Here is a 21,399-nt window from a genome sequence, read left to right on the forward strand (position 1 = left end):
ACCCTGTCATCTGCCAAAATACATACTCCCTCCCCCCCAATCCGTTTTTATTGCTACTAATAAAATATATTAAAGAGCACTGCACAGTCCTGAGATACTCCACTGGTTATCTTCCCCTCCTCTGAATGTACTGTACTCTCTTTACCACAACTCTGTTGCCTATCCTTCAACCAATATCTTATCCATACTACCATGTTCGAGTCTAATCCCGAGTATTGCAACTTTTTTTTTACAGTATGTCAAATGCCTAATAAAATATAGAAAAGGTACATCTACTGCTCCACACTGACCTATTACATTTTTCACCCAGTCAAAAAAAATCAATTACTGTACATTTGTTTTGCATCATCTCCCCCAAGTAAACCCATGCTGCCTGGGATCTTGTAGGTTTTGGACTTTTGATAGTTAGCAATGCTATCTTTCAACAGTGTTTCCAGTAATTTCAACACTTATGACGGTTATGGTTTCTGGCCTCTAGTTACCTGTCTCTTCTCTACTTCCACCTTTGTGAAGTGGGAATATGCTTGCTCTTTTCCAGTTTTCTGGAACAACAACTGTTAATAGTGACCAGTTAAATAGATCTTTAAATAGTGTTGCCAGCACACCCATAGGCTCTTTCAACAATCTTGGATGTATCCCATCTGGCACAATTGACTTGTCCATTTTTAGTTTTGAAAGTTTCAGTATGACTTTCTACTCTGTTAATGGATTTGTGACCGTCTCCTGTTACTCAACTGTGGTACCTCCTCTTCAGCTGTGAAGACTGAGTAAACACAATTAAGGTGATCTGCTATACCTTTGTCGCCCTAAACAAGACTGTTCTCGTCTATCTTTAATCTTGTTTTTCTCATTTGTATACCTAAAAAAAACAAAAACATTTTGTTCCCCTTCTATACTGACAGAGCCATTTTCTCTTCTGCTTGGGCTTTTACATATCTGATTATTTGCTTAGCCTCGTTCTGCCTCCTCCTAGTTCTATCTCCCCCGTATTCAGTCTGATTATATTTCTATTCTATTTCTGAGAGTTCAGAAAGATTAACTAGCTCCTGGTAACCATAGTAACCAAATTGGTATAACATTTGGATTTGTATAACTCATCTCAGATCAGTAAGTGGACCTACAGTACTAATAGGATTTCTATGCACTACTAGCTTTGATATACTCCAAGTGTGCCACTTATCATTGCAAATGTTTTGTATTGTTCACCACAACAGGGTTAATTATGAAAACCCTTTATAAGCCTTTCAGAGGGATGGACTACTATCACTCCTGAGGAAGTGGGCCCAGGTCTAGTGAAACGTGTTAAGAAAGAACCAACCCACAGAACTGCAGCCAAACAGCTGGTCTTGTTGGGAACAACAGCTCTGAAGAAGAATTCAAGCTGCTGCCAACAGCTGATCCAATCCAACATCAACTACAGAGCAGAGTGAAGCGGAGCGATCCCAAGCCCCAGCTGAGAGACGTTATCCACCAACACCATCGCTGACATCCCCATAGAAATGGTCCACGTGGAGTGGGACGCTGGAAATGCTGTGGAGAGCGGAGAATGCTGCAGGCTATCACACAAGCTGGAACCCTGAGCTCACATGCTGATTTGCAGAGCCTATCTGGTAATTGCATTTTTATTTTTAGGTGTTGATCTATGTACCTTCACCTTATCCTTCCTTGTATTGTTCTTTTTTTTTATCATTCTGTCATATGTTTTGACAGATATATATATACATACAATGATTTTCATATGGTTGTTTTTGTGTTTTTATATATGTATTCTCATATTAAATTTAAAGGGTACTACAGTATTGTGTTGTTTTTTGCACTTTTCTGCCCCCCTTGTCTTAGTCTTCGGACTATGATTGGTTCGGGAACATGTGCACAAGGCAAACAAAACATGCAAAAGCACAATATTACTCTGAAAATCTTCGCCAGAATACATCAAACCCAGCTAACTTCTGGAAGGTTATCAACAATAGATTCCAGCCTTCTAGCCATCAATAACCAAGTAATATCACTAAGGAGAATATTACTCTGACAAATCCCACTGACATTGCAAATGCATTCAATGTGGGTTGTGCTACTACATTATTAGTGAAACGCAACCCAAACCACAAGCATGAACCTCATTCTGTGAGTAACCCACTAGCCCCACACTCTCCCAACACAGCTCACAATTTTCAATTTGTCCCAGTATCCGAAGAGGAGATTACAAAGCACTCATCAAATTAAAACTAAGCAGCCAACGTGGACCTGACACTGCATTCTAAGTTCCTAAGACTTGGTGCCCCAGCCATTGCCAAACCAATTGCTTTCATTGTCAACTCTATTCTGTCTGCAGGCCTTATCCCTAAGACCTACAAAACTGTCAGAGTTATCCCAAAGTAGAAAAAACAGGATATTCAGCGCTCGTGCTGTATGATGGTGTGGATGATCCCTTTGCAGCATGTACATAAAGCGTCTCCCCAGAAACTCTCAAATCTAGGTGAACCCCCCTTAAAAAGGGGGGAGGGCACCCTGATATACAAGATAATAAAAAATGCACAAATGCGCACCAGGGATTAGTGGAAGGTAATTTATTAAAAATACACACAAACTCTGAGGGGATCCAACCCCACCTCAGAACAGCTGTGCAGCTGGATGGCTAAGTACTACCCAGGAGAACACCTGATGGTGACCAAACCCTAAGCTGCACAGTATACAAATACAGTAAAATTTATATAAAAACACATGAAAGAAAAAAACAAACATGAAAACAACCTATCAACAGATTTGTATAGAAACCGCCATAAGGTTGGGCACTGGCAAGGGGAAACGGACACTCACACTGAGACAGTCAGCAGACTCGCGGTGGCTGCACAGGATCCGGATCTCAGCACCGCGGAGATGGAAAAAACGGCTGCTGTCTCCTGCAGGCTCCGTCTCAGCTTACCAGCATACACGCGCAGGATGACCTGTCGTGACCTCTACGCGTTTCGTACCAAGTACTACGTCAGGAGGTCGATTCCAGCCTTCTAGCCATCAATAACCAAGTAATATCACTAAGGAGAATATTACTCTGACAAATCCCACTGACATTGCAAATGCATTCAATGTAGGTTGTGCTACTACATTATTAGTGAAACGCAACCCAAACCACAAGCATGAACCTCATTCTGTGAGTAACCCACTAGCCCCACACTCTCCCAACACAGCTCACAATTTTCAATTTGTCCCAGTATCCAAAGAGGAGATTACAAAGCACTCATCAAATTAAAACTAAGCAGCCAACGTGGACCTGACACTGCAATCTAAGTTCCTAAGACTTGGTGCCCCAGCCATTGCCAAACCAATTGCTTTCATTGTCAACTCTATTCTGTCTGCAGGCCTTATCCCTAAGACCTACAAAACTGTCAGAGTTATCCCAAGCTTCAAAAGTGGGGCCAAAAACACTGTCTCAAACTACAGGTCAATCTCACTTCCCCCAATTCAATCCAAAGTTATGGAAAAATGTGTTCACTCCCAATTAAGCAATTACTATACCAAGACAAATTTCCCTAGCCAATTCCAATATGGCTTTCACCCCAAACACTCCACGGTGAACTGCCCTGCTAAAAGTTTGCAATGAAATCCAGTGTGGAATGGAACGGGGACAACTCACTGGTGCAATATTCCTAGATTTTGCAAAGGATTTTGTTACTGTTGATCATGTTATCTTGCTTAACAAACTCCATTGCTCCTGGAATAGGGAAGCATGCTTTAAACTGGTTTCATTCCTACCTGTCAGGTAGATCCCAACATGTGTCCATTTCAGGCTCTAACTCCAACCCCTTCGATATTACCTGTGGTATCTCGCAAGGCTCTGTTCTGGGTCCCCTACTCTTCTCAGTGTTCATCAATGATTTTCCTATAGCTTGTAAGGGAGCTTCAATACACATGTATGCAGATGACACAATTTTATACAGTATGCACACAGCCATAGCCTGTCCGACCTTGAACACATACTTCAATCTGACTTTTTGAGACTTGAAAATTGGATTTTCCAAAACAAACTTTTTTAAACACTGACAAGACTGTAACAATGTTATTTGGGACAAAGGCTACATTTTTAAAGCTTCCAATGACTGATCTCCAGATCAGACCCAATGCTAAAACCACCCTAACTCCTGTTACTAGTTTTAAATACTTGGGCATATGGTTTGACACCCATTTAACATTCGGGATGCACATTGATACCCTGACATCCAAAACCTAGGTGTACATTACAGGAACAAATCCTCCCTAAGTCTGCTGGTCAGAAAGCATATCACACAGCAGATGCTAATGCCAATTATCAACTATGGGACATAGTATACGGCTCACACCCCAAACTCACCTTAGCAAACTAGACACCCTCTACAATTCAATGTGCCGTTTTGTTCTCCAATGCAACTACAACACAAATCACTGCGAAATGCTCAAAGAACTAGATTTGTCATCACTTGAGTCTAGGCGCAAAGTTCATCTTTCCTGTCTTGCCATCAAATACTTTCTGGGCAAGCTTCCTGTCTATCTGAACAAGCTCCTCACACCCTACCACATGCAGCACTTATCATCTGAGATTTGACTCCAAAAGACTGTTCATGGTCCCAAGGTTCAGCAAGGTATCCGGCCACTCCTCCTCCTCTTACTGTGCACCACAAAACAGGAACAATCTGCCGGAGACTCTCACAGCCACCACAGTCTAAGTTCTTTCAAAACTAAAGCTGTCTCACATTTTAATCTGGTCTGTAACTGTTACATATGCCTATAATATATAGTATCTCTAACTGTGCATGCTGTGTCTTGTATATAATGTATACCCTGTTCACTTATGTAACTGTACTTGTAAGCATGTATTATTTTTCATTTTAACTCTATCCCAGGACATACTCGAAAACGAGAGGTAACTCAATGTATTACTTCCTGGTAAAACATTTTTATAAATAAATAAACCTCTTGAAGAAGATTGCACCATACACCAATTAGACTTTACCGAGGACTATAGAACTTTTTACGTTTCAAACCCGGACCGGAGTGCAAAACCAGACACGGATCACATGGAATCCTCACCACATCCCTGTCTTCAGAAGTGACCTATGAGTGATCTAGATGGCTTTGAGGGGAATTTACAGCGAAAGCCCTGAGCCAGAGAGCGGGCATGGATAACCGTGGAATTGACCAGGAATTCACCTTTGGGCAATTGCCTCTCCAATGGACCAGATACTGTAGTTTGACTCTACATTTTCTTGAATCCAGTATCCTTTGTACTTCAAATTCCTCCTGGCCTTCCACCAGGAGAATTCTAGGAGGGTGGGAATAGGAGAAGATAAGGGGTTACGAATAAAGGGTATAAGGAACTAGACATTTAAAACTGGGGGTATTTTTTAATTTGTTGGAAGTTCTAATTTGAATGCCACAGGGTTAACTTGTTTCATAATATTTTAGGGTCCAATGTACCTGGGACCGAGTTTAGGGAAAGGTAGTTTCAAAGATATATTTTTTTGTATCTAGACCTGCTCACCTACTTGAAATGGAGGAGATGATCATCTACGTTTATCCACCTGGGTCTTTTGTTGAAGCGCGTTTTTGCACAGGTTTGTGTGGATCCTCTTCCAGAGTTCTTGATGTTCCTGGAACTTATAATCCACTATGGGAAAACACAACACACGAAAAAAAGAGATTCCTATCTGAAGTCCTGTTTTAACGAGTTTCGGGAAAACATTACCCTCAGAAGCAGGTCTACTCAGTCGTCCTGTAGTTCAGAGAAAAAACAGTGAAGGAACTGTTCCAAGGCCTGATTTGTCCTTTCTATGAGTCTGTTAGACTGGGGGTGGTAAGAAGTCAGAATGCCTTCTACAACTGTGACATGAACTGGGGCCCATGATTGGAGACTACAGTATATCAGTAGAGATTACATGAAGGCAAAAGATCTCTTTAACTAAGATTTCAGAGAGCTCAGAAGCCGTGGGCAGTTTTTTGAGGGGAAAAAAATGGGCTTCGCATGTAAAGGTGTCGACCACTACCAGAATGGTGGAAATACCCCTACATGGAGGCAGTTACACAATAAAATCCATTGATAAATGGGTCCATGGATGGATAGGAACAGGCAAGGACTGGAGAAAGCCACAAGGTATTGTTTGAAGCACCTTAGTCTAAGCACAGACTATACATGCTGCCACAAATTCTTTCACCTCTCTGTTGATCTCTGGCCACCAAAAGATACACTGAAGCAAGTCACAGGACTTCCTCACCCCTGGATGACTGTGGCAGGGTGATGTCAGGTACTGCTAGTTATGCCTTTGATACCTATATCTGAGTCCTTCATCCAGCACTCAGAAGGTTAACCTAGGAAGAATAGCTGGCAATCAGAAACTAAGCAGACACATCTGACAACCAGCTTGAGATATCAGGAAGCCATTGCTTACAATCAGGTGTCTGCCTCATACTACAGAGCTATCCTAGACAAGCTGCTATGCAGATGGATTCACAAACACAGTAAGAACTGTTAATATTGTTTTTCCTGACTGTTAAAGGTTTGGTAACTGGACATAGCCAGCCAGCCTGATAGATAGGGTTTTTATTGTGAGTAAGTTCTCCCAATGGGGAGTAGATTTTATTTTGCTGCTATATTTTGTGTTGCCTTAAAGGGACATTGTGCCCAAATGTTACGTTCTACTGTGGAGAAATAAAACCACTTAATATTTGCTTTAACCTGAAACTACACGTGTGGACTATTGACTGACCTCGTCTACAGGCTGTCCTGCCACAATGACCAACCATCTTCAATTGGTTACCCCATTGTATCACTTCTCTTTGAAAGTGGGGGGGGGGGTGGGCGGGGGGAACGAAGAGCCTGGATCTGAGAAATCCATTCTAGTAGACAAGAGGAAACTGCAGATATGAATTTGCGAAGGAGGAATGATGGCACCTTGATCTCATTCCTCCATCTGGAGAGAATTGCCTGGATAGTGTGTCTGCCTTAATGTTTTTGGATTCTGGGTGAAAAGAAATCACAAAGTTGAACCGCGTGAAGAAAAGTGCCCATCTAGCCTGACGCATCCAAAGTCTCCTTGCTTCATCGATGAACTCAAAGTTCTTGTGATCCATAAGGATTTTGATGGGAGAAAATGGTCCTTCTAGCAAATGTCGCCATTCCTCGAGAGCTAATTAAATGACAAGCAGTTTTCGATTACCGCCATCATAATTCTTCCCTGTGGCTGTGAATCTTTTAGAGAAGAAGGTGCAGGGATTTTCATGAAAATCCCAGGATTGGGAAAGAAAAGCTCTGGATTCCTGGTCCGATGCGTCTACCTTTAAAACAAAGGTTTTTGATGGATCCAGATGGATCAGCACTGGTGCAGAGGAAAAGGCAGATTTGAGCTTTCAAAAGCCAGTAGAGCCTCAGAAGACCATTTAGTAGGGTCGCCCCTTCTTAGTAAGGACCATGATAGGCAAAACCACTTTGGAGATGTTTCGGATAAATCGTCGGTTATAATTGGCAAATCCAAGAAATCATTGACTAGGTTTGAGCTCTACCGGTAAGGTTCAGTCAAGCACTGTCAAAACTTTTTCTCGATCCATCTCGAAGCCAAGAGAGGAAATTAAATAACCGAGGAAGAATATCTTCTTCTGCTTAAACTGGCATTTTTTTAACTAAGCGAAGAGTGAATGGTCCCAATGCTTTTGGAGGATCAATTAACCGGTATTTGATGCTTGATGTACTGTATGTATTATTCAATATACAATGAGAAACTGATTGTTTAGATCCCACAAAATCTTGTAATGAAGTTCTGAAACACGCCCGGAGTATTGAACAACCAGAATTGCATGATCAGATATTCATAATGACTGTTATGAGTATTAAAGTTGATTTTCCCTTCATCACCCTCCATGATCAAAATCAAATAGCATGACTCTTGAAGATTTACTTAGGTAAAGATAGAGGCTCTGTGTAATCGGTCGGAGAGTTCGTAGATGAGGAGAAGTAGGTAGTGATTCTTTACCAAGACTTTATTTAGACCTTTGTAATCAATACTAGACTTAAGGGAACAGTCCCTTTTTTGAAAGAAAGAAGAAGCCAGCTCTAGCAGGAGAAATAGATCTGATATAAACCATCGCTGAAGGTCCTCCAAAATGTATTCCCACACATCCTTGTGTAGCCCTGTTTCCCCCACCCTTACGTGAGATCTGAGGGTGGGCTGTAATTAGCTACTGGTGCTGCCCTTTACCTGTTCGCCCACAGGAGCCTAAGCCTCCGCCGGCTGGGAGCCTGGGGTGAATTACTCTTACCACTTACTATATGGTGCAGCGCCTCCACCTGTGAGGGATCCCAGCAGAGTGGAAGCAGGACACTCTTACAATGAACACATACACATTAGTAAAGATAGAAAGGGCTTTACTGGTAGCATAACTATGTGTAACACATCACATAACACTCTTTATGGATCACTAATAATACAACTATCCTCCAGACCTCGCAGGGTCATATCCCCACCCTGTTCCCAATACTGTGTAACTCACACAGAGTCCACAAGAGTCCCACAATACCCCAAGGGTGTGACTGGTGTTAAAGTTGGTGCACTTGATGACTGTACCTGCCCGGGGCTCCTGCACCCGGGTACAGCAAAACGACAGAAGAGGATCCATCTGTGTCCAGCGCCAAAGTCTCTGCGATCGTGTCCTCCTTCCAACAAATTGATCTCACCATACAGATAGTCCCTTTATCTGTAGTGAGACAGGTCTGGTCCCAGACCTCACTTGCCAGGCCACGTCGCACACAGCTGTGTCCCTGACTATATTGGAATGCGAAGGTGATCCGTTCCCTTAGGACATGCCTCTGTAGCAGCCACAAACTATACAATGACTTGGGGCCTATCAGGGGCCTAGGGGGGTCTCTGGTTTAGTACAGGGGCCACTTGCTCCCTGCACCTACACATCATCCCGTCTATCTCCCAGCTCCTACTGCCTCTTCCTGTCCTGAGCACGCAAAATGTATCTCTCCTCCAGGGAATCCTCAAGCCCTATTGGCTCCCTGGCATCAGGTGACCTACCTGCCCCTAAGCTCTCTGGGGGCTGTAGTCCTCCATGGCCCTCTTTAACATTGGGGCCGTGTGCGCGATCTGCACTGCGCCTGCGCGAGTGTGTAATGGACTCCGCTAGCCCTACCTGCGCATGCGCAACCTCCAAGAGCCCCTGCACTAACTGTAATGGCCGCCGCAACTCCAACCACCTCCTGCGCATGCGCGAACTTCGCGCCAACCACAACATGGCCGCCGGATCGCCTCTGCGCATGCGCGATCCTCCGCGTATGCGCGGACACATTAAACATGGCGTCATCCTGACGCAGCTGCCACCGGGAGCCCCTGGCGGCGCGCTTGCCCCCACAGCACCCCGCAAAACTGGAGGTAAGGGAGAAGAGAATGGGAGTCAGGGGGACCGAAGGGACCATGGCTACACTTGCTTTCAAGGTAAAATAGCAAATGTGTTGTGCTGCAAAAAAAAAGCCTTTTAGGACAAAAAATATATCTTGATAGGAGAATCCTGTGGTGCAACCCCCCTGTGGTTGAATGGCTGAATAAGCCCAAATAGAATAGGTGAAAGCTGCTGATATAGCTCCAATAATAAACCGACTAGCGGACTAGGGTCCCCACAATCACTGCAGTAAGGGACCTCACATATATGTGAACCAGCATATAAATGTCGGAATGGAGATTAACCAGATGATATCCAGATAGTGAGATAATAAATTGAAGTAATTACTCACTCAGAGTCAGCTTGTCCTCCTTCTCATCCCTGTAGATGTATCTTCATCCACTTGAGGGGGGTGTGCATCCGTTTTTTCTTTAGTCCTGAAAGTTTGCAGATAGGAAAAAGCAGGTACCGGCAGCCACACAGGATCAGCAAATAAAAGTTAATAAAGAGAGCTAGTTCCCATACAAAGGTTTAATGGATACTGCAAAAAGAATACAACAACATTGTGCCTGCTTTTTCCTATCTGCAAACTTACACTTGCTTTCAGGCTCCTATAGGCTGTGCGTGCGACCTTGAGAAGGGATGGTCCCAGAGAGGAGGTTAATTGCACAATTGTAGGGATAATGTGGAAGTAACTCGTCTGTCTTTTTTTTGTCGAATACATAGGCAAATTGCTGGTAGGGATCTGGATGGCTAGACGAGGATGTCTCAGTAGGTTGTAACATTTTAGAGATGGAACAAGGTACTTGAAGACAGGCAATATTGTCTCAAAGTTGTCAGTTGATGGATCGCCCAATCAATTTTTGGCTTGTGCTGCTGCAACCAAAGGATTTTTTTGCTGCAACCAAAGGGAGAGTAAAAAGAGTATCTTATTTAGAATCCCCATGAATAGCAACAAGAAAATTGTTACAGGGTGATGATCCCAGGTGTCTTCCAATGGAAACGTTTTCATCTGGAAAGGGATGAAATTGTGTGTCGCAAAGTGTGCAGTTGATGAAATTCGCTGCATCTCCAGAATCCATAAAAGCTTGAGTGGTTATAGAAGTGTTTCCCTAGGAAGTGAGGCCATCAGGAGGAGCCGTGTGGGTTATGATGGTGGAGGAATAGTAGAAATGCCCAGATAATATTCCTCTAACCTGTCTGGGTGCTGGAGTTTCCCAATTTGTTAGGGCAGTTTCAGGCGAAGTGACCTTTGAGCCCACAGTACAGGCATAGACCCATGGATCATCTCCTAGTTTTCCCCTGCTTATATAATTTCATACTACCAAACTGCATGGGTTCTTCATCAGGGATAGGAGTAGTTAGAAGAGGTTGAAATGGGGGCTAGCCAAATAGAAGAGGTTCTAGGGGTACGATTTTGCTTCCTTTTCCATTTTGTTCCCGGAGGTCTACCCTGATACATACACTAGGGAGAGGAGTACTTCCATGTTGTTAGGGGTGCCCTGACAGGTCAGTTAATCCTATAAATGCAAGTAAAGCCCCTGCTAGAAGGCTACCACCTTAGGCAGAGCAGAATATAATGGTGCTGATCTCTGATCTAAAGTGGACCAGCAGGCAGGGCTAAGGTAGGAGTATAAAAGTAAGAAGGGAAGCAGCGCTAGCCACTAACCTATGGGTGATGTACAGGCATACCCCGGTTTAAGGACACTCACTTTAAGTACACTCGCGAGTAAGGACATATCGCCTAATATGCAAATGGTAGCTTGTACATGCGCCTGTCAGCACGTCCTGAACAGCAATACTGGCTCCCTACCTGTACCGAAGCTGTGCGCAAGCGGGGAGACAATAGAGCCTGTCACAAATGCGTTATTTACATCAGTGATGCACTTATATGATGATTGCAGTACAGTACATGCATCTATAAGTGGAAAATAGGTAGTGCTTCACTTTAAAGCTGCAGTTCAGTCTTTATTTTATTTATTTTTAATTTATTTTTTTACTTCAATAGTTTTATGTGTGCAATCTCTAATTACCTAAAGAACTGTATAGCTGCAGGTCAATTCGTTCTCCATGTATTGATAGCTCAAAATTTGGTGACATAATTAGTGAAGGGATCTGTTTATATTCTGCTTGTCTGTCAGTGGAAGCTCATGAATATTCATGAGCAATCCTGCACTGACATGTGCTAGAGGGAGGGCAGGGCTGACAAAGGGGTGTGCCAGGGCTTGTGACAGGACATGAAGGGGCAGTGCCTTAGCAAATGGTTGTTAAAATAGAATACAAGAAAATTGGTCTTTAAAAGTTGGTTTTTTTTAAACAGAAAATGCTAAAAGTATTTTTTCTTACTACAGAACTGATTTATTAAAAAAAACACACATGCAGGATATTGACTGAACTGCAGCTTTAAGTACATTTTCGCTTTACAGACCCATTGCATACGCTAATGCGGGGTATGCCTGTATATACGGCTAAAATAATAAATGTGGTTATGTGATAACTAATATGCAGTGAAACACATCAATCACTCACAAAGTAGTGAATGTTCCATATTTAAATGATAATACTCGTCCTGCTGCCAGAGTCCAAGGAGAGAGTTCCATGTCCCCCCAAATATTGCGAGAAAAGAAGATGTGTGTAGACTCAAACCAAGGTTCCAGGCATAAAAGAAATGCAGAAAACACAACAGTGTATTAATGAGTAAAATTACTCAGTTAGCCACTTAGTAAAATAGGTACACTTACAGATTGACTGGTTATCCCTGATCTGTTAATATGGCTATTCCCCAGATGAAGGTTCAGTAGTTACACCAGATTAGATGAGACTATGCTTCAGATTAATCAGGATAATGGCTTTTTTAAATTTCTTCGCCAAAATCTCTCCGTGTAGTGGTGATTCTTCTCTATAATTTTCTTGCAAACCCCAATCCAGATTTTAGATTATTTTATCTGGAGAACCGAGATCAAGCTCTCTGTGTAACATCGTGATGCATGTAGCGTCCTGTTGTCATGGCAACGTGATGTTATATGGTGCTGCACAGCCATGTTGATGGGAGGTTCAGGGAGAGATGTGGGGAGGATGTTTGGATGATGCCAGATGATTCTGGGAGATGCAGCCACCGCTGCTGCAGGTAAGAGATAAAAAAATTTAGGTCTATCTCCGGGTTAGCCTTCAGTAGAAGGTGGTAACCCTAGGAAGGAAGGGCAATAATTAGAAAGATCGCTATAGTCAAGCTTGTTGTTTTGAGTGTAGAACTGTTGCATGCTTAAAGGAGGAGGGAAAGATAGCAGAGTAAAGAGTGGCGTGCGTGTAGGGATTAAATGTAGGAGCAAGAGGTTTGTGGAGATGAGGGAATGGATCAAGAGGGGAAGTGGTAGAGGGGGAAGAGGAGATCAGCATTGATATGTACTCCTTTGTGACAGAGGAAAAAAGTCAAGCAAGGCATATATATATATATATATATATATATATATATATATATATATATTGCAAGAGGAAAGAAAGAGCCCTAAACAAAAAGCACTCTAGTATGCCTGGCAGTACAAAATGACATAATTTTTATTAGGAGTTGTCACAGAACAAAAAAGTTAAAATACAAAGCACAGAAAGTTAAAATAACGGCATGGATCCCCTGTATGTAGCTTAACTTGTTATATCCTCCAACTTGTAAATCCCAGTGGGGACAAACAAAAGCCAAAATTGACAAGGTAAATGCTCAAATATACCTGACAAGGTTTAAACAGTAAAGCTCACAACAGGCCAAACAAGGTGGCTAGGCTACGTGGTCAATACAGTGAAATAACAGTACACTTATATCTCCCTTGAGTCCAGGGCAAATGCAGAGAGACACAATATCAATGAAACTCACTGAAAGACACACACAATGCAGTCAGAGAAGCACACCTTAGCCTGCAGTAGCAAGTATGGATACGTCACCTTAGGTCAGGTATACAGCAGAATGAAGGGAGGAAACAAGGAGCAATGGCTCAAAGCATGTAAATGTGTCCCAAGAGGGGGACAAAACAGGGGATCCTGCCTACTGGACCTGCTCCTACGCGTTTCGGCCAGAGCCTTCTATTGGTAGTGGCACTGTAGGCAGGGTAACATGCATGCTTAAAAAGGGATCTAATTAGGCCAGTGAGTATTGGCACCTGGTGAGATTAATCAGTAGCATATTGTGTAAAAGATATACAGATGGATGTTGTTAACTTACATGCAGTGTCATAGGGGCGTCATAGCAGGGAGGCCAATGGTGAGGGTATATCATATCAACGCCTTCCCCAATGAAAAAGGGCAGTGCTGGCAAATGAATTCCACAAAAAGATTGTGCACATGTGCGTGACGTCATAGAGCTGTGTCCATGGCATAGCTGTCACCTACACTGCTAGAGTGCTTTTTGTTTAGGGCTCTTTCTTTCCTCTTGCAATATTTACCTGCCCTCACAGCACCACCGACAGATCACTGCATATAGATTTACCTTGTCGGTCATTAGTTGCCATTATCTGTCTTGTGGATGCGGGGTCATCCTTTTCTCTTACATATTACTTATTGTGCTAACTTTGTTAGTTTCTAGACCCCTGCTCCCTTGACTTAAAGCTATTTAGCTGTTGTCTCTGCAGAACCTTATTTTAATGGATTTTGTGGCCAGTGAGGAGCGCCGTCGTGCATATGCAAATGAGGCATTTATTATTAATACATCTGAAATCTCTCAAAATTCAGCCTTACAAACAACAGGGAGTGGGGATAAGATTAAAGTCTTGAAACAACTATCCCAAAAACGACTATGGTCGTGGTGGAACAAGACTGCATTAGAAAAATATCTGCTATATCAGTTTATACCCAGGGGTTTAAAGGTCCAAACCTTTCCCTCATTTGAATTTACTGATATCTCACTAAAAAACATGTGGGAAGAAAGTCTTAGTACCTGCTCCTTCGCGTTAATTAAAATACTGATAGAACATGATCAGGCACGTGTAAGAGAGCTTACTATAGAAATTGAAGCTATTGAAAAAGATCTAACTGAGACAGAAGTTAACCAATTCAAACGCATTGAAAAAGACCTTGATAAATTTGAAAAGGATCTTATTTCTTTTAAGAAAAATAAATTTGACCGTGATCAGGAAGATTACAAAAATAATACGGTCTACAAGTGGCACAGTGGGAGAAGGTCCACTAGAACCAAAAGTGCCAACAAAAAATCCCATAAAAAGTCTAACTCAGTATCTATCTCCTCTGGGGTGTCCGCATCTGATTTAGAACTTTCAGATGCTGAGAGTATCCCATCTACGTCATATCAAGTCAACAAGTCACATTTTTTAGACACGGGAACAAAGACACCTACCCCAGAAGGAGGACAAGGAGGGGATCAAAGAGAGCTAAGGGGAAGAATAATTGTGACACAGAAGGCAAAGTGAGTAATACAACTATGTATTTGGATAATGAAATGACAATAATTAACCTGTCAAATATTATCCTCACAGAAGATCAAAACACAGTCCTGCGACGAGGTCTCTCCTTTGCCCCAACATCATGTATGGATTATTTTGAATGGACTAAGGACTTGAATTTATTTTGCCGGAAACTCCTTTTGTACAAATTTTTTGCTAAAGATCGTGGCACCAATGATGACAATGTGGAGCATGTACATTTAAGTACACAGGAAAATGTTCATCTACAGGATTTGGAATCTTTGTTTCATGAACAAGGAATTATGCAGATAGAAGAGAAGGACATTCTATCTCATTTGAAGCCCCAGTCGACATTCTGCCCTACATGGCAGACCTGCCCACCAGTGGAGGTATTCTTGAATTTGGTTATGGATGACTTTAAGAAGATCAAGACCAAGATGGATGGCGCCAATCTCACAAGAACTGAGTCAATGGCGATAAAGGAACTTCAAGCCATGCGGGACATCGTCATCAAACCCAGTGACAAAGGCGGCAATATAGTCATCTGGCCTGAGGTGATGTATGAAAAAGAAGCATATAAACAATTAAAGAATACTGTATGTTATACGGAAATTGCATCTGACCCCACGATCCGCTACAATGCGGAGATCGATTACATATTTAGGTCAGCGGTGCTAGATGAGTACATTACAGATCGTAACTGTCAGGCCCTTACTTTGAGATTTCCTAGGGTCCCTACATTCTACCTGTTACCGAAGGTGCACAAGAACCCTACCCACCCCCGGGAAGGCCTATTGTGTCAGGCATAGGGGGGCTATGCGAACCCATCTGCCAATTTATAGACTCTTTTCTGCAATTTTCAGTGGAGACTCTGCCTTCTTATATCAGGGATACAAAGGATGTGTTGGCGCATTTGGCCCACATCACGGTCGATGAGAATACACTTCTCGCGACCTGTGATGTGGAGTCGCTCTATACTTGTATAGATCATGAAGACGGTCTGCGCGCCACACAGTTCTATTTGTCCATGCAGAATATCTCCGCTGGTTTAATGGACCTAATCCTGAAGCTATTGAGGTTTATCCTCACGCATAATTACTTCATCTTCAGGAATAGGTACTACTTGCAGAAAAGAGGTACAGCGATGGGTGCCACGTGTGCACCCTCCTATGCCAATCTTTTCCTGGGCTGGTGGGAACGGGAAATTGTGTTCTCAGAGGAAAATTTTTAATTTACTAAGCACGTGTTGCTGTGGTTGAGATACATCGACGATGTGCTGATCCTCTGGCAGGGAACTGCTGCGGGGTTCAAGGGCTTCGTCGATGTTCTCAACCACAACAACATGAACATTAAACTTACTTTCAGTTGTAGTACAACACAGGTGGAGTTTTTGGACCTTTTTATCAATTTGGGGCCAGACGGCACACTCTACACCGACATTTTCCGCAAAAAAACAGCTACAAACGCCATACTGCATGCATCTAGCTTTCACCCGGAACACCAAATCAAGGGCATTCCCAAAAGTGAATTTTTGCGCCTTAAACACAATGTCTCCACAGAGAGAGGTTTCATCAAAAGGGCAGGAGAGATGAGGGAGAGATTTAGTCAGAGAGGGTACAGCAATCGTTGTGTGGAGAGAGGATTTAGGAAAGCTTTGGACACCCCTAGAGAGACACTGCTCTGTCCAAAAACAAAAAATACTTCAGACCGTCAAATCCGCTTTATAGTAACGTACAACAAACAGTGGTCCCAGTTACGCCAGACACTTCAAAGTCATTGGAATATTCTGATGACTGATCCAGATCTTAAGAGGATACTGGGTGACAAAATCACCATGACCAGCCGTAAATCCCCGAACCTTAGGGACAAACTTGTGACAAGTCATTTTGTCCCCACCACAAATGAAACCTTTCTCTCAACAGTTAAGAGAAAGGGCTTTTTCAAATGTAAAAACTGCTCTGCCTGTCGATACATGTGCCAGACGGATGTGTTTACAGATTTCAACAAGACAAATACTTTTAAAATCAAGGAAAGTCTTGGGTGTAAATCAAAGGGCGTCATCTATTGCATCATGTGTCCCTGTGGCCTTCCTTACATTGGGATGACCACACGTGAACTCAGGTTTAGAATCCTTGAACACGTGAGGAACATTAAAAATGCTTCTAAGGACCTCCAGGCTTTCAAAAAAATTACATCGGTCGCCCGGCACTTCCATCTGACACATGCATCTGACTTCAATCTTTTACAGGCATTTGCCATAGAGAAGGTAAGCCTAGGGCTTAGAGGTGGTGATTTAGAGAGGGCACTTTTACGTAGGGAAACTTGGTGGATCGTCCAAATGGACTCAATGATACCACGGGGCCTTAAGGACTACCTAGGGTTCTCTATGTTCCTATAGGTGAGACTATCATCCCTTAATCCCACACACCTTCCTGTACCCAGTCATGTCTGTGCAATGAGTTTATGTGATGAGAATCTCATGCACTTCCCTCTCTCTCCACTTTTCTTTTCTCCCTGTTTAATTATAGAGTCCTGGGTTTGAAGAACATAATATCGTCAAGAAACTTGGACCTGATCTTTATTTCGTCCAAGACTAGACCTTACTGGAAAGACCTCCTGCTTCCGTCTGAATGGGGAGAGGAGCAACTTCACATATCCTCATGCAGAGACTTGCGAATGGACTATATTCCTAAAACCTTATTGGAAACGCCATGTCATCACTTTTTGACATCTTGTACATAGGTGAAGTACTTAGAGATTCTACATCATAAATTGCAATTTTGAGACTCTAACACTTGCAGGAGTACACTAAACTCTTAGTCATTTTTTCAAGGAGTGATTGGGTTAAAACTCGTGTACCCTAGTACGTTTAGGGACTGCCTTATATAGAACACTTTGGAAATATTTCACATCCCCTTTATTATGTAATATTCATCTTTACATTCAGCTATGTGCCTCCTCGAGAATATTATTTATGTCAGAGCTGTGGGAATTTATTTCTTGATATAATGATGTCATAGCTGTCATCTTATGTGGTCTATATACAAGATCATGGTAGTAATGATATATGTATATTTTATGTTATGATAAGATCTACTGATATAGCAAAGGTTTTTGTTGTCTTTGAAACAAATTAACATGTATGATTTAACCCCCCTCTATCATTCCATTACAACCTTGTTAACAACACTGATCCATCATATGTCTGTTTGATCTCCTTTCTGTGAGCATATGTGCTTTATTTGTAGCTCCCCTATGTCACTCTATAAATTGCAATACCTCTTTCACATATCTCATGTAACTGACACAGGATTGAGGTCTGCACACTGCGCAAGCACATGGAAGTGTATGAAACCAGTTTACACGGAGACTGTGATTCTCCTCTATCTTTTGGGCAAGCATGCGCAGTGAGGTGAAGTGAGTAGCATTAACTTGCATGCCTGCCAGCCTCTGAATGTCTCGGCGAGAGGCGCCAGGGACGACAACGGATGATGTCACGGACATGCGCAGTTGCTACCGTGAGGTCCGTTTTGCCCACAGCACCTTAGCCCTATGGAAGGAGATGTTTTAGAACATTTAAAGATGCGCAGTCCCCCGATAGAGCAGTGTAGGCGACAGCTATGCCATGGACGCAGCTCTATGATGTCACGTACATGTGCACAATCTTTTTGTGGAATTCATTTGCCAGCACTGCCCTTTTTCATTGGGGAAGGCGTTGATATGATATACCCTCACCATTGGCCTCCCTGCTATGACGCCCCTATGACACTGCATGTAAGTTAACAACATCCATCTGTATATCTTTTACACAATATGCTACTGATTAATCTCACCAGGTGCCAATACTCACTGGCCTAATTAGATCCCTTTTTAAGCATGCATGTTACCCTGCCTATAGTACCACTCCCAGTAGAAGGCTCTGGCCGAAACGCGTAGGAGCAGGTCCAGTAGGCAGGATCCCCTGTTTTGTCCTCCTCTTGGGACACATTTACATGCTTTGAGCCATTGCTCCTTGTTTCCTCCCTTCATTCTGCTGTATACCTGACCTAAGGTGACGTATCCATACTTGCTACTGCAGGCTAAGGTGTGCTTCTCTGACTGCATTGTGTGTGTCTTTCAGTGAGTTTCATTGATATTGTGTCACTCTGCATTTGCCCTGGACTCAAGGGAGATATAAGTGTACTGTTATTTCACTGTATTGACCACGTAGCCTAGCCACCTTGTTTGGCCTGTTGTGAGCTTTACTGTTTAAACCTTGTCAGGTATATTTGAGCATTTACCTTGTCAATTTTGGCTTTTGTTTGTCCCCACTGGGATTTACAAGTTGGAGGATATAACAAGTTTAGCTACATACAGGGGATCCATGCCGTTATTTTAACTTTCTGTGCTTTGTATTTTAACTTTTTTGTTCTGTGACAACCCCTAATAAAAATTATGTCATTTTGTACTGCCAGGCATACTAGAGTGCTTTTTGTTTAGGGCTCTTTCTTTCCTCTTGCAATATTTACCTGCCCTCACAGCACCACCGACAGATCACTGCATATAGATTTACCTTGTCGGTCATTAGTTGCCATTATCTGTCTTGTGGATGCGGGGTCATCCTTTTCTCTTACATATTACTTATTGTGCTAACTTTGTTAGTTTCTAGACCCCTGCTCCCTTGACTTAAAGCTATTTAGCTGTTGTCTCTGCAGAACCTTATTTTAATGGATTTTGTGGCCAGTGAGGAGCGCCGTCGTGCATATGCAAATGAGGCATTTATTATTAATACATCTGAAATCTCTCAAAATTCAGCCTTACAAACAACAGGGAGTGGGGATAAGATTAAAGTCTTGAAACAACTATCCCAAAAACGACTACAGTCGTGGTGGAACAAGACTGCATTAGAAAAATATCTGCTATATCAGTTTATACCCAGGGGTTTAAGGGTCCAAACCTTTCCCTCATTTGAATTTACTGATATAATAAATAAATATAATCAATCCCAGGCTAAGCAAACCTACTTTTCTTAAGTAATCAACACTAACAAGTCTAAGGCCGCATCCATGGATAGTGCTTGCGGGCGGAGGCGCACATCCGCTCGACCCTGAGCCCCTACAGCAGCAATGAGAGCGGCTTTAGTAGGGGCTCGCCTATGCTTCCGCAAGCGCGCGGAAGCGTAGGTCTTAGGAAATGTTTAAATCTTCGCGCTTGCCGGAGCGCAGGGCCGGTCACGTGAGCGTTCGCCCAATGAGGGCGAACCAGCTCCGTGACGTGATTGGCCCGCCCGCCGACACGCCCCCGGACGGCGCGCTGTCTAAGGCCAGGGAAAGCACCTGCTTTCCCTCAGCCTCAGTGTGCCTCCGCCCGCCAGCAATAACCATGGCCGAGGCCTAACACACGCCACCTCTTCTTTGTCTTTGACTCTCTACTCAGACCATTGTCTGTTAAATGTTTTCTTTCTCCATTTCACCTCGGCACTTTGCTGACTATTTCGAGCCAAAAAGTGGATTCCATTCGTCAGGGCATTCCCTCTGTATCCTCATATTCTATATATGGTTGGAAATAGTCAGCAAAGTGCAAAGGTGAAACGGAGAAAGAACACATTTAACAGACAATGGTCTGAGTACAGAGTCAAAGACAAAGAAGAGGTGGCGTGTGTTAGGCCTCGGGCATGGTTATTGCTGACGGGCGGAGGCGCGCTGAGGCTGAGGAAAGCGGGTGCTTTCCCTGGCCTTAGACAGCGCGCCGTCCTGGGGCGTGTCGGCGGGCGGGCTAATCACGTCACGGAGCTGGTTCGCCCTCATTGGGCGAACCGCTCACGTGACCGGCCCTGCGCTCCGGCAAAGCGCGAAGATTTAAAATTTTCCTAAGACCTACGCTTCCGCGCGCTTGCGGAAGCGTAGGCGAGCCCCTACTAAAGCCGCTCTCATATATATAGAATATGAGGATACAGAGGAATGGAATCCTGGAGGCCCTGACGAATGGAATCCACTTTTTGGCTGGAAATAGTCAGCAAAGTGCCGAGGTGAAATGGAGAAAGAACACATTTAACAGACAATGGTCTGAGTAGAGAGTCAAAGACAAAGAAGAGATGGAGTGTGTTAGACTTGTTAGTGTTGATTAGTTAAGAAAAGTAGTTTTGCTTAGCCTGGGATTGATCTAATTTAAGAATGTATCTAATCTAAGCACTCTTTGCTTCTCCAATGTATAAACCTAATCATGCTGATAACCTATCATATCCCTCCAGAATTTCTGCAAAAGCTCATCATGAAATTGTTGTATATTTACATCTACAGTATTCCATGCTTTAGTTTATTCAAATCAGCAGGAGAGAATTTAGATTGTTAAACTCGATTAAGCTTAGAAATTGCCAATTTAAAATCATTAGTCTCTATCTGCATAAATTCTACAATCAATAACATCCAATCTAGACTGCATCTGTTCAGTATCTTAAACCACATAATAATAATACATTTTGTTTGAGAAAATAATTGGTCTAATAGACAGATACAGTATTCTCATATCACGAGGTATGCTTTTTGCACTGAGATATTCCACCAAGGTACTTCTACAGTATGAAAAGAAAAGTGTACCGCGCACCAAATTGTGA

At 42.9% G+C, this 21,399-nt stretch overlaps 1 long non-coding RNA gene across 2 annotated transcripts in view; it reads left to right on the forward strand.

The window, feature by feature from the left end:
- LOC142493655 (uncharacterized) overlaps positions 1-19,260 on the forward strand; it is a 29,561-nt gene extending 10,301 nt beyond the window's left edge. For both annotated transcript variants that reach the window (XR_012801172.1, XR_012801175.1), the window contains one exon: positions 17,336-19,260. This is a non-coding gene — a long non-coding RNA (uncharacterized LOC142493655). The remainder of the gene's footprint in view (positions 1-17,335) is intronic.
- Positions 19,261-21,399: the final 2,139 nt, after the last annotated feature.

This window comes from Ascaphus truei, chromosome 4 (assembly GCF_040206685.1).
Source record: "Ascaphus truei isolate aAscTru1 chromosome 4, aAscTru1.hap1, whole genome shotgun sequence".
In the NCBI taxonomy this organism is placed as follows: Eukaryota; Metazoa; Chordata; class Amphibia; order Anura; family Ascaphidae; genus Ascaphus; species Ascaphus truei.